The 15,058-nt window shown below is 41.9% G+C and overlaps 1 protein-coding gene across 2 annotated transcripts in view; it reads right to left on the bottom strand.

The window, feature by feature from the left end:
* Positions 1 to 14,462, bottom strand: part of FAM20B (FAM20B glycosaminoglycan xylosylkinase) — a 55,442-nt gene extending 40,980 nt beyond the window's left edge. The window contains exons 1-2 of one of the 2 annotated variants that reach the window (XM_036916781.2): positions 14,320 to 14,389; positions 11,233 to 11,325 (exon numbers count right to left, since the gene is read on the bottom strand). The gene's annotated coding sequence lies outside the window, so the exon portion shown is untranslated. Of the gene's footprint in view, positions 1 to 11,232; positions 11,326 to 14,319 lie in introns of both variants that reach the window. The other variant, XM_036916780.2, reaches the window with a different exon arrangement.
* Positions 14,463 to 15,058: the final 596 nt, after the last annotated feature.

Below are 15,058 nucleotides of genomic sequence, written 5' to 3'. Positions count from 1 at the left end.
GTACAGTACCACAACGGGCTGGACTGGCCAGGCACAGAATAAAGGTACTAATGCCACAGACATAAAGAAGCGCTGCTTCCAGTGTGGGGCCGACCACACGCTGGTCAGCTCTCAAGCTAAGATTCCAAATACAAGATTTTTGCAAGGGTGTAAAGAACATAAAATTCAGTCTCATTTGCATGCTGACAGGTTGCTTTCCACTCCCCATGGCCATTTAAAAACATGCACAAGCTTGCTATTCTATATACCTTACAGACAGCATGGCACGAAACCAAGACAAGTGACAGGAAGATAATAAGGATTGTTTCACTCTCCAATTCATTTAACAACTCAAATCACTAATCAAAGAAATAAAACGAATACAAAAAAAAGAGCAAACATCTCAGGCTGACACTCCCACCAAACTGGAGACTGCTCCCCTAAGAACAGTTGGAAACACATCCAAAAACAGTCTACGAGGGCAACAGTGTTCCAAGGGCACCAGCTTGCAGTGAGCCCACTGAGGTGCAGTTTATTCTTAGTGATGAAGCACTCTTTTCCTGTTCATTTTCATGAAGAAGTGAAAGTGAGAGTCAAATTCAAATTCTAATTATCTCCAGCCACCTGTTTTGTTTCATCATCATCTCCCTGGGAGTACACAGCACTATTAACTGAAACAAAGGCAATTCAAGTGCATCCAAGATGTGATTGGGACGGTATCAAGTCTGGTGTGAAACTCAGTAAAACAGTTCCTATGATTACTGGTAACAGCAATGCTAGGAGGACCAATTTCAGAGATTTCTGCTAGTTCCAACACGACCTAAACCACACACTTTTTCAGTCATTTGTTCAGCATACACATCTTAGGCCACAGGGATGAAAGGGTCATTGAAATCTCATTGTGTCAGCAATCATTTCCTCCGTACCTCCAGCTGCCCACGCCCACAGCTGCACAACAATTCTGGCAAAAGGGGGTTGGCTGAACAGCCTTCATTTCCTACGAAACATCTTCAGGACTAACATCGGTTAACCCATAAACTAATACTGCTGCCCATTTTCATTTAGAATAAAGAACTTTCTCTCTCATGCTATAGAAACTTATCATATTGAAAAATTTAGCGTTAAGCTAGGGATATGAGGGTTTTTCCGTTCTGAGCCACCAATCCAATAGGAAGTTCCAGCAGCTCCAAAATTCAGACAAAACTAACTGTCCTGTGCCACAATCTGACTGCGTGATTTAAAATTTTGAAATCCATGACTTTTTAAATAAACCTCAAAAGAACATTCATTAATTCAGGGCTGCAAGCAATTCATCCACATTCAACCAGGACAGAAATTTAGCTTAAGTGCACTGAAGAGTTCAACTGTTACACTATTTCACTATTTACTTCTGCAGAAGAGTGGTAAAGGTGGGTTTCAAGAAGAGGCTAAACAAAGCTTTCATGTTTGCTATTAGTCACCACATTCTGGAAGAACCAGTACGATGGCAATTTGCCACTGTTCTCCACAACTGCCCTTCATGCCCACACCCACACCCACCAGCCTATTTAGTGTGTTTTGGGCCTCAAGGTTCTCCAATCCAGACTATATAAGGCACCAGTTACCTTCCTAACCACATACCATTTCTGATTTCTACAAATTCCCTGGCAAGGCATTTGAACCCTTCTAGAGAGCTTCAGCCGGTCTGCTTTGCTAGACTCTTTCACCTCACTCATCCTTCTCAATTCCAACCAAAAGGGGCTCAGAATATGCTCTCGTTCCCCACCCCTGCGCCCGCCCATGAGTGGCTGACCTCTGCCCTTGTCGTTCCCTCAAAATGCCTCTTGCTCTTACCCTTTCTTCCCTACTTCTCCTGTTCAAAGCCTAATCTACCTTTCAAGGGCCTTCTCCACAGCCATTTCCAGCCCCTCCTCACCCTCCACAGTGATCTCCTTCTCCTGCAAACTGGCATTTAACTACACTCTGTCTTGCCCAGAATCTCCTTGTGTATAGTTACCTGTCTTCTCAGGGTCTTGGCTCCTTTGTGATCTCAGCTATCTTGCACTCCCTGTGGGAGCTAACATAGTAAGGGCAGATGCCTTACCTAAACTGCACAGACCACTAACAGATGAAGCTTTGCAAATATCTGAGGACTCTGGTGTTAATCTCCTTTGGTGTTCAGTATCAAATGAGTGCTTATCAACTGGCACCTTAATGATGGCTGTCCTTGATCAGTTACCCTCCCTTATTTGGCAATCTACTTCTCTGCCAACACCCTACTCAGCTTAGTTAGTAATTTCAGAGTTTAGTCTCTTTTTCTGGCAAAATATTGACAGCTCAGAAAGGTTTTTTCAGCTGGAAAGCTGTTACTTCTTCAGCCCACAAGGCAGCACAAAGACATTAAAGAAATCGACAATGTAGAGATTATAGTGGAAGTTATACAAAAAGTCTGTAAGTTAGCATGACTCCTATTTCAGAAAAATGTATGAGATGCACATTGTGGAATAATACCATCTTCTAAGGAGAGCATATTTCTTACTGTTTAGAATGATCCCCTGCACTCGTGTACTTGAGAGAAGGTATCCAAGACAAGGGGTTCCATGCTGTATTACCTTATTTTTTTGAGACAGCAGCGTGCTACACACTCTGCAGAAAGGGTTTTTAAGATCTCTCATTTCAGGTAGCAAGGAAATTTAAGCAAGATCAATGGGTATATTCCAAATTATTTATGAAAACTTCACTTGCATTTCCAGAGGAGTCTGCCTGCTCTATTTCATGTCCTTACCTCCTCCTATAAATGCCTCCAACAGTGCAACATTGTCCAGTTATATCATAGTTAGTTACTTTAACTTATTTTAGCATTTCTGTTATGTGCAACAGAGCCTACCTCAAAAAACAAATAAACTCAAGGTAATATAACTCAAAAAATGTTAAATATAAAAAAGGTAGAGCAAATGGTAGTCTTCACACTAAAAGCTGGCATAAACCTCCAGAATGGTGTTCTGGAAGGCAGACCTTTACAAAGAATCTTTTTTTTTTTGAGAGGAGAATTATTTTTTTATTTTTATTTTTTATTAAGGTATATTGATATATACTCTTATGAAGGTTGCACATGAAAAAACAATGTTGTTACTAAATTTACCCATATTATCAAGTCTTCCCCCTATTACAAAGAATTTTCCAACTGAACCCTGATTTCACTCTTAGCTTCATCTGATAAATGGGGCTTGTTATGGAGGCTCATTTACTTTCATTCTTCACACACACACACACACACATACAAATATACACACCTTACCCTACACATTTATAAGGACACACTTATGACTACTTAGTTGTTTGGGGAGAAGAGAGAAAAATTCCACAGAAAAAAAGTGAGGTCAGTATAAATATAAAGTCCTCTGTTCAAGACTCTGACTGATGTCTGGAAAAACATGTTGGCACACAGGTCTGTAAGTCATATGATAAAATTCAATGTACGTGGCTGCTAAGGAACAGAACACCTGGCCCCAACACTTAACGCCTTACTAGCAGCACCTACAAACCACCAGTGAGGTTCCAAGTCTAATCAGCAGTGCCTCCTTGAATCTCCCTCCGATCAAGTGACAACTTCACAATACTTCTTGTATGGTCACAGAGAAGAAATCCCAACTTTAGTTTGCTGATACCAACTAAAAGTGAAATCTTCAGTAATAACCCTTTTTGTACTTCCAGTTCAATGGTCAAATCAAGTTCTTGCCACATATATGAAATGTAACATGCCTTGTGTGTAAGGTACCACAAGGAAAATGTTCTGCATGAAGAGTTCATGCAGAAGGCTATTATTAACAAAGGAGATTTGTGGCAAAGGACTTAGAATTTATTATGCAAGTATATAATTATATTTACTCATATAATCTCCCTGTCCTTGATCCTTAGTAGGGATTACAAGGACACTTTTATAAGCTTCTTTGGGAATCATTGGGTTCAGCAAACCTCTGCAGTTTGGTAGGTCTGAAAAGAGGTAAGACCTGAATTTAATTAACAGTTTGTTGGGAGAAGAGATAGATATTTCACAGTAAAAAAGTGGGTCTTAGTGGGAGTCCACTGTTAAAGAGGCTGGTTGATGTCTGTAGGTACATACATAGAAAAACACATTGGTGAAGAGGTCTATAAGTCACCATGTGATAAAATTATCACATGTATGTGGTTGCTGAGGAACATCAGAACACCTGGCTCCAACACTTACTACCTTACCAGAGGCACCCACAAGCCACCAGTGAGGACCCAAGCAATTCCTCTCATAAATTCCTATTAAGAGGTGGAATCTATTTTTCCTCCCCCTGAATGTGGACTGGCTTTGAAACTTACTTGGACCAACAGAATGACCGTGTGCCAGTTCTGGGCCTAGGCCTTATGAGACCTGGCAGCTTCCACTAGGAACCAAGCCCCTAGGCATAGCAGCTCAGACGAGACTAGGAACAATGAGAGACCTACATGGAGAGAGGAACCTGGCCAGCCTCTAGCTAGTCTGGCCATCCCAGCTGTGGCACATCCCACAGAGGTGAAGCTGTAAAGGCATCCCAGATCCGGCTGAGGCCCCAGCTGAGCACAGCCACACATGTGAGCCCAGACTATACCTTGTGAGCACAAGAACCAACGAGCCCAGCTGACCAACGTAATTATAAGAAAGAACAACTCACTGTCTTAAGCCACCGAATTTGGGGTAGACTGTAAAACCTAAGTTCTCACATCAACTCTGTCTCTATCAGCTATTTGGGGGACACTAACAATAATGGGGGAGAACACAAAGGGAGAAATAAGTTACATGACTAAAAAGTTACCTCATGATTAAATTAACCACTGAATATAAATAAACATTGAGTTAATAAATTGTTAAGTCATATCTATAAATGATTATTAATGCCTTCTACAGAGTAATATACTCATTATGAAAGTTAAAAGCAATTTCTATTTATTTTGTCTTTATTATAAATGTTAAGGAAGATACATATCAAGTAAAGATACTCTTTAAAGTAACACAAGAAAAAAAAAGGAGTCTAAAGTGGATCATTTACTAAAATCCATTTACAAATTTGAGAGCATTTAAAATCTCACATACCCAAACCAGATGGATTCACTGCTGGATTTTATCAGATATTTGGAGAAGACATAATACCCATTCTCCTTTAAGTTTTCCAAAAAATAAGGGAATACTTCCAAACTCATTCTACGAAGCCAGCATCACTCTAATACCAAAACCAGACAAAGACCCCCCCAAAAAAGAAAACTACAGACCATTATCCGTGATGAACACAGATGCAAAAATACTCAACAAAATATTAGCAAACCGAATTCAAAAATACATCAGGAGGATCCTACATCATGATCAAGTGGATTCATCACAGGGATGCAATGATGGTGCAACATGCGAAAATCCATCAACATCATCCACCACATCAACAAAAAGAAGGACAAAAACCACATGACCATTTCCATAGATGCTGAAAAAGCATTCAACAAAATTCAACATCCATTCATGTTAAAAAACTCTCAGCGAAATGGGTATAGAGGGCAAGTACCTCAACATAATAAAGGCCATATATGATAAACCCACAGCCAACATCATACTTAACAGCGAGAAGCTGAAAGCTTTTCCTCTAAGATTGGGAACAAGACAAGGATGCCCACTCTCTCTGCTTTTATTCAACATAGTACTGGAGGTCCTAGCCATGGCAATCAGAAAACACAAAGAAATAAAAGGCATCCAGACTGGTAAGGAAGAAGTCAAACTGTCACAGTTTGCAGATGATATAATATAGTACATAAAAAACCCTAAAGACTTCACTCCAAAACTACTAGAATATCTGAATTTAGCAAAGTTGCAGGATACAAAATTAATACTCAGAAATCTGTTGCATTCCTATACACTAATGATAAACAAGCAGAAAGAAAAATCAGAAAAACAATTTCATTCATAATTGCATCAAAAAGAATAAAATACCTAGGAATAAACCTAACCAATGAAGTGAAAGACCTATACACTGAAAAGTACAAGACACTCTTAAGAGAAATTAAAGAGGACACTAATAAATGGAAATTCATCCCGTGCTCTTGGGTAGGAAGAATTAATATTGTCAAAATGGCCATCCTGCCTAAAGCAATCTACAGATTCAATGCAATCCCTATAAAAATAGCAACAACATTCTTCAACAAACTAGAATAAATAGCTCTAAAATTCACATGGAACCACCAAAGACCCCAAATAGCCAAAGCAATCCTGAGAAGGAAGAATAAAGCAGGGGGGATCTTGCTTCCCAACTTCAAGCTCTACTACAAAGCCACAGTAATCAAGACAATTTGCTACGGACACAAGAACAGACCCATAGACCAGTGGAATAGAATAGAGAGCCAGATATTAACCCAAGCTTATATAGTCAATTAATATATGATAAAGGAGCCATGGATATACAATGGGGAAATGACAGTCTCTTTGACAGCTGGTGTTGGCAAAACTGGACAGCTACATGTAAGAGAATGCAACTGGATTACTGTCTAACTCCATACAAAAAAGTAGACTCAAGATGGATCAAAGACCTGAATGTTAAGTCATGAAACCATAAAACTCTTAGAAGAAAAGACAGGCAAAATTCTCTTGAACATAAACATGAACAACTTCTTCATGAACATCTCCCCAGGCAAGGGAAACAGAAGCAAAAATGAACAAGTGGGATTATATCAAGCTGAAAAGCTTCTGTACAGCAAAGGACACCATCAGTAGAACAAAAAGACATCCTAAATATGGGAGAATATATTCATAAATGACATATCTGATAAGGGGTTGACATCCAAAATATATAAAGAGCTCAAGCACCTTAACAAAAAGTAAATAATCCAATTAAAAAATGGCGGAGGATCTGAACAGATACTTCTCCAAAGAAGAAATTTAGATGGCCAACAGGCACATGAAAAGATGCTCCACATCGCTGATCATCAGAGAAATGCAAATTAAAACCACAATGAGATATCACCTCACACCAGTTAGGATGGCCACCATCCAAAAGAGAAACAACAAATGTTGGCAAGAATGTGGAGAAAGGGGAACCCTCCTACACTGCTGGTGGGAATGTAAATTAGTTCAACCATTGTGGAAAGCAGTATGGAGGTTCCTCAAAAAACTAAAAATTGAAATACCATTTGATCCAGGAATTCCACTCCTAGGAATTTACCCTAAGAATGCAGCAGCCCAGTTTGAAAAAGACATATGCACCCCTATGTTTATCACAGCACTATTTACAATAGCCAAGAAATGGAAGCAACCTAAGTGTCCATCAGTAGATGAATGGATAAAGATGTGGTACATACACACAATGGAATATTATTCATCCATAAGAAGAAAACAAATCCTACCATTTGCAACAAGGTAGATGGAGCTAGAGGGTATTATGCTCAATGAAATAAGCCAGGTGGAGAAAGACAAGTATCAAATGAGTTCACTCATCTGTGGAGTATAAGAACAAAGCAAAAACTGAAGAAAACAGCAGCAGACTCACAGAACCCAAGAATGGACTAACAGTTACCAAAGGGATAGAGACTGGGGAGGGTGGGTGGGAAGGGAGGGATAAGGGGAAAAAGGGGCATTATGATTAGCACACATAATGTAGGGGCAGGGGCATTGGGAAGAGAATATAGCACAGAGAAGGCAAGTAGTGATTCTATAGCATCTTACTATGCTGATGGACAGTGACTATAAGGGGGTATGTGGTGGGGACTTGATAATGGGGGGAATCTAGTAACCACAATGTTGCTCATGTAATTGTCTATTAATGATACCAAAATAAATAAATAAATAAAAATAAAACCTCACAGACACACAACTACATATGCCCCATTTAATGAAAGCCTAACCTTTACACTTCAGCCACTGCATGAATAATAGCAAAAATCATAACCCTTTAGTACCAAAAATATAAAAATGAAAATAAAAGACCACATACACTTTCATCTGGGGCTAAGTCTGTATACTGCCCTTTTGTTTTCTTAATTGGTAGTGACATGAGAGCATTCTGCTACATTAATTGCCCTCTAGAAATAAATGCAGTCTCTCCTGATGGTTAGTGGCAATTTTAAGTAAAACCAAGAGCATTCATAAATCTTTCTACTTAGCATTGGGTGCTTCTAGCCAGTAAGACAAAACCTCCAATACCAAATGGCATCTAGGGTTTATTAAATCCCACATATCCCCAGAAAACTAGCCCATTTGCACTGCCATCTCTGCCCATGACCAGGGCATATTATTCTTCTTTTTCATCTTCAAATGGGAGTCTTCGACTAAAAACTAATACCAAATAATATCATTAGCCAGGATCTACATATGGTTTTCTCTTCCCTACTAATTCTCCACTTGAGAAATAGCTTATTTTACCTTCTTATTCTAAATATAAACTCTTTTGAAGCAGAGGCGTTAAGACAGCATACTCTGGATTCAAAATGCCTGGGCCTGAATGCCTGCTTTATCACCCACTGTGGGACTTGGGAAAGTGATTTAACGTCTAACCCCTCTAGGCCTGTTTCTTCCTATGACAAATGAAATAAGAACATTATTACTTAACACAGTTGTTAAAAATGAATGACATTACCACAGGTACTACGCTAAAATTAGTGCCTGAACAACCCAATGTAATCACTTGTTAATTATTACCACATCAAAAACCTGAAGATGACTTCCTGAGAGAAAAAAGAATAACCCTCATGGTTATGTTGTCTCCTGGGTACAAACAGTCTGGGGCTGAATACACAAGTTGCATTATTAAGAGTTTAAGTAGTCTTATATTCCTGAACCAAACCTTTCCTAAATTTGAGGAGTAGCAAGCAGGTATCTTCAGAGTGGGTACCACGTGAAGCAAAGACTGGGAGGCTATGTCACTAATATCAACCTGTTTCTCTTCTCTACAATGTTTAATTCCACACATTCAATATAAGTGGAACAGATGGGAAGCAAGGATTTATTCTATTTCGTGAAAAAGGCTGAAATAGAATGCCGTTCACAATATCTTCGGTTTGGAAAATCAGCTCTGTTACAAAGATGACAGCTTTGCATGTCCTAAAGCTCTTAAGACGAGCCTTGAGAGTGACTTGAAGTTATAGGTGTAGAAAATTCAATTCCCGTATTATTCAAATTGGTCTGAATGTTAGATTTTCCTGTTTTCACTTCCACTTTCTTACTCAGATCTTTAAATTCAGGATCCCTTCTGTGAAATCCTCTAACATTCCCTGTGCAGGAAGCCAAATAAAATGGACATTAGGCATTAATGAAGCACTCTGGTAGCATTTCTTTCCAGGTGTGAGAACGAAAATGAAATAGGCAATGAAGAACATTTGTTCTCTCTGAAAAAAATGCAATTTCTGCAACCTGCCCCATTTAAACCTTGATTTAGGACAACCTTTAACCTTCTTCCTTGAAAAAGGAAAAGGAAAAAAACTTTAGCTTATATTGCTAGTGAGGTTTGTTCTAAAAAAACCAACCCAGCAAGTGTTCACTGCTCTAGAAATTCTATGAAAATGCCTAAGAATCTGCATTGTTTCAAATGGACCAGGTATAATGAACCTTCCTAAGTTCTAGATATTTCACTGCTCAACTGGCAGTATGTAACCACCATTTAAGGTTATATTATAGAATGTAATTTCTACACAGTGGATTTTCAAATAACATTTTTCATCAGTTTCATGTTTTCTTGTAGTGACCTGTTTTGTTCACTACAGTGCTTGGAAAGGTATGTAAGCTTTATGCAACAATAACACCTTACATTTTTAACCTTATGTTCTAGATTGTGTCAAGCTAACAGGCCACAGACCACTCTAGAAATAGGAGAACCCCTGGCAGACCTGTGCTGAATTATGGCTGGGTGTCTCCAAGCATGATCCCTTTGTTATAGTAAGAACATAAACATGAAGACATGCAAACATTCTGTGGTCTGCCTGTCTCTTCTACTATGCTGTGAGTTCCTTGAGGACAGGAGCTATGTTTTACCTTCTTTGTACTTCCAAGTAAGCTAGCACTGTGCAGGGCCCATGAGAGGTATTTGATGAATGTTTGTTGAATAAATGGAGTGAAGAACAAGGGAAAGAGATCTTTATGGTTATTATTCTTCAGCTCTTGGTTTAAAGATGGCCCTTTTTATAGACATATGGAAACTAAGTCCTGTAATGAATTCTGATATACAGTGAAAAATGCATAAATATCAAATACATATACCAATTTTATGTACTCAATTTTAAATTGCTGCCTTCTGTATACCCTGCTTTCACCTTCCATGGCAACTACTGTTGCCAACATGGTTCCTGGCAATGGTTGGGATCGGGAGTAAAGATTATCTGGAAATGCTGAGAGGAAGATTGGAGATGGTCCAAGACACTGCCCCAAAATGACACAAGGCAGGGATATAACCAGATCTTCAAGTGTTACTGGCTTTCTGACATGAGAACGGACACTAGTACTTCCTACCATTTCCTTTTTTTTAATAGAACTATAGGAACATAAATGCACCTATACAGAGGGCAAGTTCACTATCTAAACCAAGGATAAGAAATAAGAAATGAACAAAAACGGTCTTTGGGCAGCCAAAACAGTGGTTACAAAGTTCATCCACTAATAGAGAAGAGCAGCAGATGCTCCTAAACCTACCTAGCTTTTACATTCAACTTCAGGAAACAGCTATCTGGGTTACTACCTGACAGAAGATAAGAAGCTGCAAATTTAAAAGAAGGCAGCAGGGACACTAACAGCAGCAAAGGTACAGTTTTCCCACCTCTGAAAGAAGAGACAGATTGACTATTAAAAGCAGTTTCAAGAATTCAAAAAGCAGAGGGAGGCAAACAACCTACTTATTTCAATTGCCTCACAGTCCCGCTCGATTTACTGTCATTAATGGATGCTAGTAACCATAGCCTCCAGTGAATAAAAGAAAGGTTAAACTATATTGTTTAAAATGCAAACAAAGCATATGATACACTGTAAGTATTTTTCCAGAAAAAGTAAGGGTAAAATAAGAATTTTCAAAGATAACACCTTATTCCCTTTGTAAATAATGCGGCAGTTCTCCATAAAGTAGAAAGCATGCAAGAGTATCGAATGACAGACTTCACTGCTTTATCCTGTACTTAGTTCTGTTACATGTTCATAATTTCTTATTCCTTTACCTCCTCTTATTATGTACCCAATATAACACCTTCCCTCCATAAAGTTGCCACCTTGCCACAAAGTTCGGACCCTAAACACACACCAAAGCTCAGTACCTCTTTTCTGCACCAGCCTCCACTTCTGATCTCAGGCTGGGATGACAAATGCACACCCCGGACTCATGAGGCCAAGAGGCCTTTCCTCGTTCGCTTTTGGATAAGAAAGACAAAAATCACAAGTGAGAGCTTTGCATCACATTCTCTCCTAGAAGGCTCTAGCAGTCATGTTGACATTGTAAGTTGGTCAGAAGCTGGTTTCATTTGCAAAGTTAAGGTCTTCCTTTCTGTATCTCAGGTATGTACTAATGATGTCAATAGTCCCTGGGAGTTACAGAGGAGCTCAAGGAAGGAAATGGAGAGATATGCAGGTGTGGGATGAGCAGATGCTGTAGAAGTACTTTGAGGGGGTTAATTCCCCTCTCGCATCCTAAAAGGGACAAGAAAATGGACAGTCAGGTTCAGTGATACTGATGCAGCCATTACCAACAGCTCTGGTTCTTCTCTTAATGCAAAACATTACATCTAATACAACTGCTCAGTTAGCCTAGCCAGAGAAGTCTGCAGGAGCAAATCTGTGAAGTTACACCTGACCAGAGCACCATAGGCTGCTGCCAGGCTGCAGGTGGCTAAAACATCATACAACTGCAGAATTAAATCTCAAATCTCAACTCCAGCAAATAACTCTTTACAAATACCCATCTCAACAGCCTATTCAGGAATCTGAAACACATTTTCTTGCCCTCTTTTTTTTAACACAAAGAGGAATGAAACAATTTTGTATATGCACTAGAATATTTCCCCTTCCCTCAGTTTTCCATTTGTTCATTCAACCACAAAATATTTCCTGCACCCCTACGATGCACTATGCACTGTAAAGTGCAAAAAAGAAAAGCCCACCAAATATGATCACTATTACACAACTGTAGTGATTCACTGTTAACTGTGCTTCCAACCCCAATTTACAAAACCATGGGCACTTAGTCCCAGAGTGACTTGACATCAGCTTCACACTGTCTCCTTTTTATTGTTTGTAACTATAGCCACAGAATAAAAAGAGCAACCTCCAGCTTCTATTACAAGATTGGAGCAATCACCAGATGACAACCACTGTATTGCTATTTTAAAGTTATCAATTCAAGAGTTGAAGTATCTGGCTTCAGGGTTTACACCATTTAAATGATGGTCCAAATGTAGGAAGCTGAAGCCTGCCCTGCAAATAAAGGACACAAAGAAAAGTTCATTTAGAAATTCAAAATTCAAAAAAAGATAAAAAGCAGAAGCTTTAAGATTGTGTGAAACAGCTGGAGTCTACAAATGGAAATCAAGAGAACTGACTGAAAGTCAAGAACTGCCAATTTAACATAAAATAATTTCATGACATAAAGGACTAGATGACAGGTAGTTATTCGTTCCCTAACTCAAAGTACCCAGAAATAAAGGCAGGGGATGTATTTTCAAGTTTTCATTCTTTAACCAAATCAGTTATTTTCCTACTACCTTCAGAGAAACAAATAGAACACATCAATGCCACATTTTCACCAACCAAACTGAAGAAAAGCTGTGAGCTCCAAGATTTCTCAATCATCTTATACCCCCACCTATTTCTATTACAGCACTTTATTGTGGGTGAGGCTGAGAATCTGAATTACTTGCTTGTGCCTTTTTATCTTTGATAAGCACATTCAAACGTGGAAGGCCCTCCTGTTGACTGACTCCACTGTATGATTCTAGGGGCCAAAGTCCTAGAGAAGTTATTAATTTAACACAAAACATTAATTTTAAATCTACCTTAGATTGGCTCTGAGTCTAGACAAATACTTCAGCATCTTTAACACCTGTACCTCAGTTTCTCAGAAATATGTCACAAAGTTTATGTCACTCAGTTTCACAAAGATAAATAACAATGTATGTGGAAATGCTCTAAGGCTTAGCTCAAAGGTCCTGCATAAACTCAAGGAATGTTTGCGATACATAAGCACACTGAGGTCTCAACTAAAAAAAAAAAAAAACCAACTCTAATGAAATTTACGCATTAATTTACAACTCGAGGAGGGGGTAATTAGTAACAGCAACCTTAACCACCAGATTACATATTTATAAAGTCCTACAATTTAAAGCTAAAAGACCCCACATTCCTATTCCTTCTTTGCAAGGTGAAAAATCACACATCCAGAAGGAACCTGGCTGGGCGGGGATGATACTGATAACGTGGCCCTAGATTCAAGTCTAAGTATCAAGCATCTCTCATTTTCCAAAATTATAAACTCACCCATCCCAGTGATGATATGACCATTTAATTCCGTAATGATTAATCAAGTCCTGTCCCCTCCACTTTCCTTCCAACGTACTTTTACCCCTTCTCTCCCTACCAGGAGACTTGCGGAACAGAAGCGATTAGAATGAAACTTACCAGATTCCCACAACCAAGGGCGCAGCTTGACAACTGCTTACATTCATCATTAATAGCAACCTTTCGGCTCCCTCGTAATCGCGGGGCCATCACACCCGGAAATGAAATCTCCAGCGCAACCCACTCCTGACTACAGAATCATTTCCTTAAGTTGTGCCCGACTGTGGGAGCGGGGTGCTAGAGCCCGAGGAGACGGCGGACCCCGGGACACAGTTACCCCGCCTCCCGCCTCCGGCCTGGAGGTCACTTGGCGCTTCTCGGCCACGGGGTGGGCCCGAGGGCGCGCGAACCTCTCCCGGCCACCGCAACGGGCGCTCGGCCGGACACGAGGGCGACACCGGGGCCAGTCGCCCCCCGGGACTGCGTCTGGGCGCGAGCGTCGGTCACTACACGGACCCGCGGCGGCCCGAGGCGAGCCCAGGTAAGGCCCGTGCCTCGGGCGGGCCAACAAGCTATCCCTTCAGCCGCGACCGCCCGCAGGAGCCCGCCTCAGGGCCAGCGAGCGGGGCGCGCGGCCAGGCCGGTCTCGGGGCACCGCCGAGCCCGCCGCCAGGTCCCACCCGCGACCGCCCAGCACCGACGCCGGCCCCTCAGGGACGCGCCCCGCCCCCAGACGGCCCCTACCAGGCGCGCGCCCCGCACCGCGCCCCGCCCGCCGCCGCGCTTTCCCGCCTGCCGCGCCGGGGGCGGGGGTCGCGCGCCCTCCCCGCCTACCCCGCCCTCACGCGCCTCACCTGCCGGCCCTAGGCTCGCTCCATGGCCGCCCGCGCGGTGCGGTGCGGCGCGGCCCCGGCCGCCCCCGCCGCCTCCGAGGAGGGGCCGCCCCACACCACGCTCACCGCCCCCAGCCGCCGCCGCCACTGCGACTCCCGCCCACCCCCGGCCCGGCCATTCCCCGGCCGCCTCTCCCCGAGCTGAGCCGGCCGTCCCGCCCCACCCCGCGCCTCCGCGGCCCGGACTGTTGGTACAGTCCTAGCTTTACGCCTGCCCCGTGACCAATCCAAGGGCGCCTCTGCGAGGCTCCACCCCCGCCCTCCGGTGGGCGGAGCTAGCAGGCCCGCTTGGACCGCCTCCGTTAACCCGTCCCATCCTTGCCGTCCCCGCTTAACCCTCGCGGCGCCGCCTCGAGTCTCTCCTCGCCGCCGCCCCGCCCCGCGTCCATAAACTGACTTGGCACTTCTGTCTTCACTTTTTCTTTCCTGATTTTCATGAGCACGGGGGCAGCCAGGCAGCGGGACTGGAGCGTTGACGTCCCTTAGATCAAGTTTTTGAGAAGCAGTTTCCCTCCTTCTGCTCTTTTAATTTGCCTCTGCCTGTGTCGGTGTATCCCCCCTGCCCAAAAGAGGCCAACCTTACAACTGATGGCAAATTGCTCTTCCTTCAGACCAGAGCAATGTTCCCTGCTGCATTTAGTACCATCTAACAAAATTGTGATTAGTTTACTGTCATAGTAGTTGTTTAATATCTGTCTCT

The sequence above is a fragment of the Manis pentadactyla genome, chromosome 9, assembly GCF_030020395.1.
Source record: "Manis pentadactyla isolate mManPen7 chromosome 9, mManPen7.hap1, whole genome shotgun sequence".
NCBI classification, from domain to species: domain Eukaryota; kingdom Metazoa; phylum Chordata; class Mammalia; order Pholidota; family Manidae; genus Manis; species Manis pentadactyla.
Note: the sequence above shows the minus strand (reverse complement) of the source record. Positions and strands in the feature narration are given on the sequence as shown.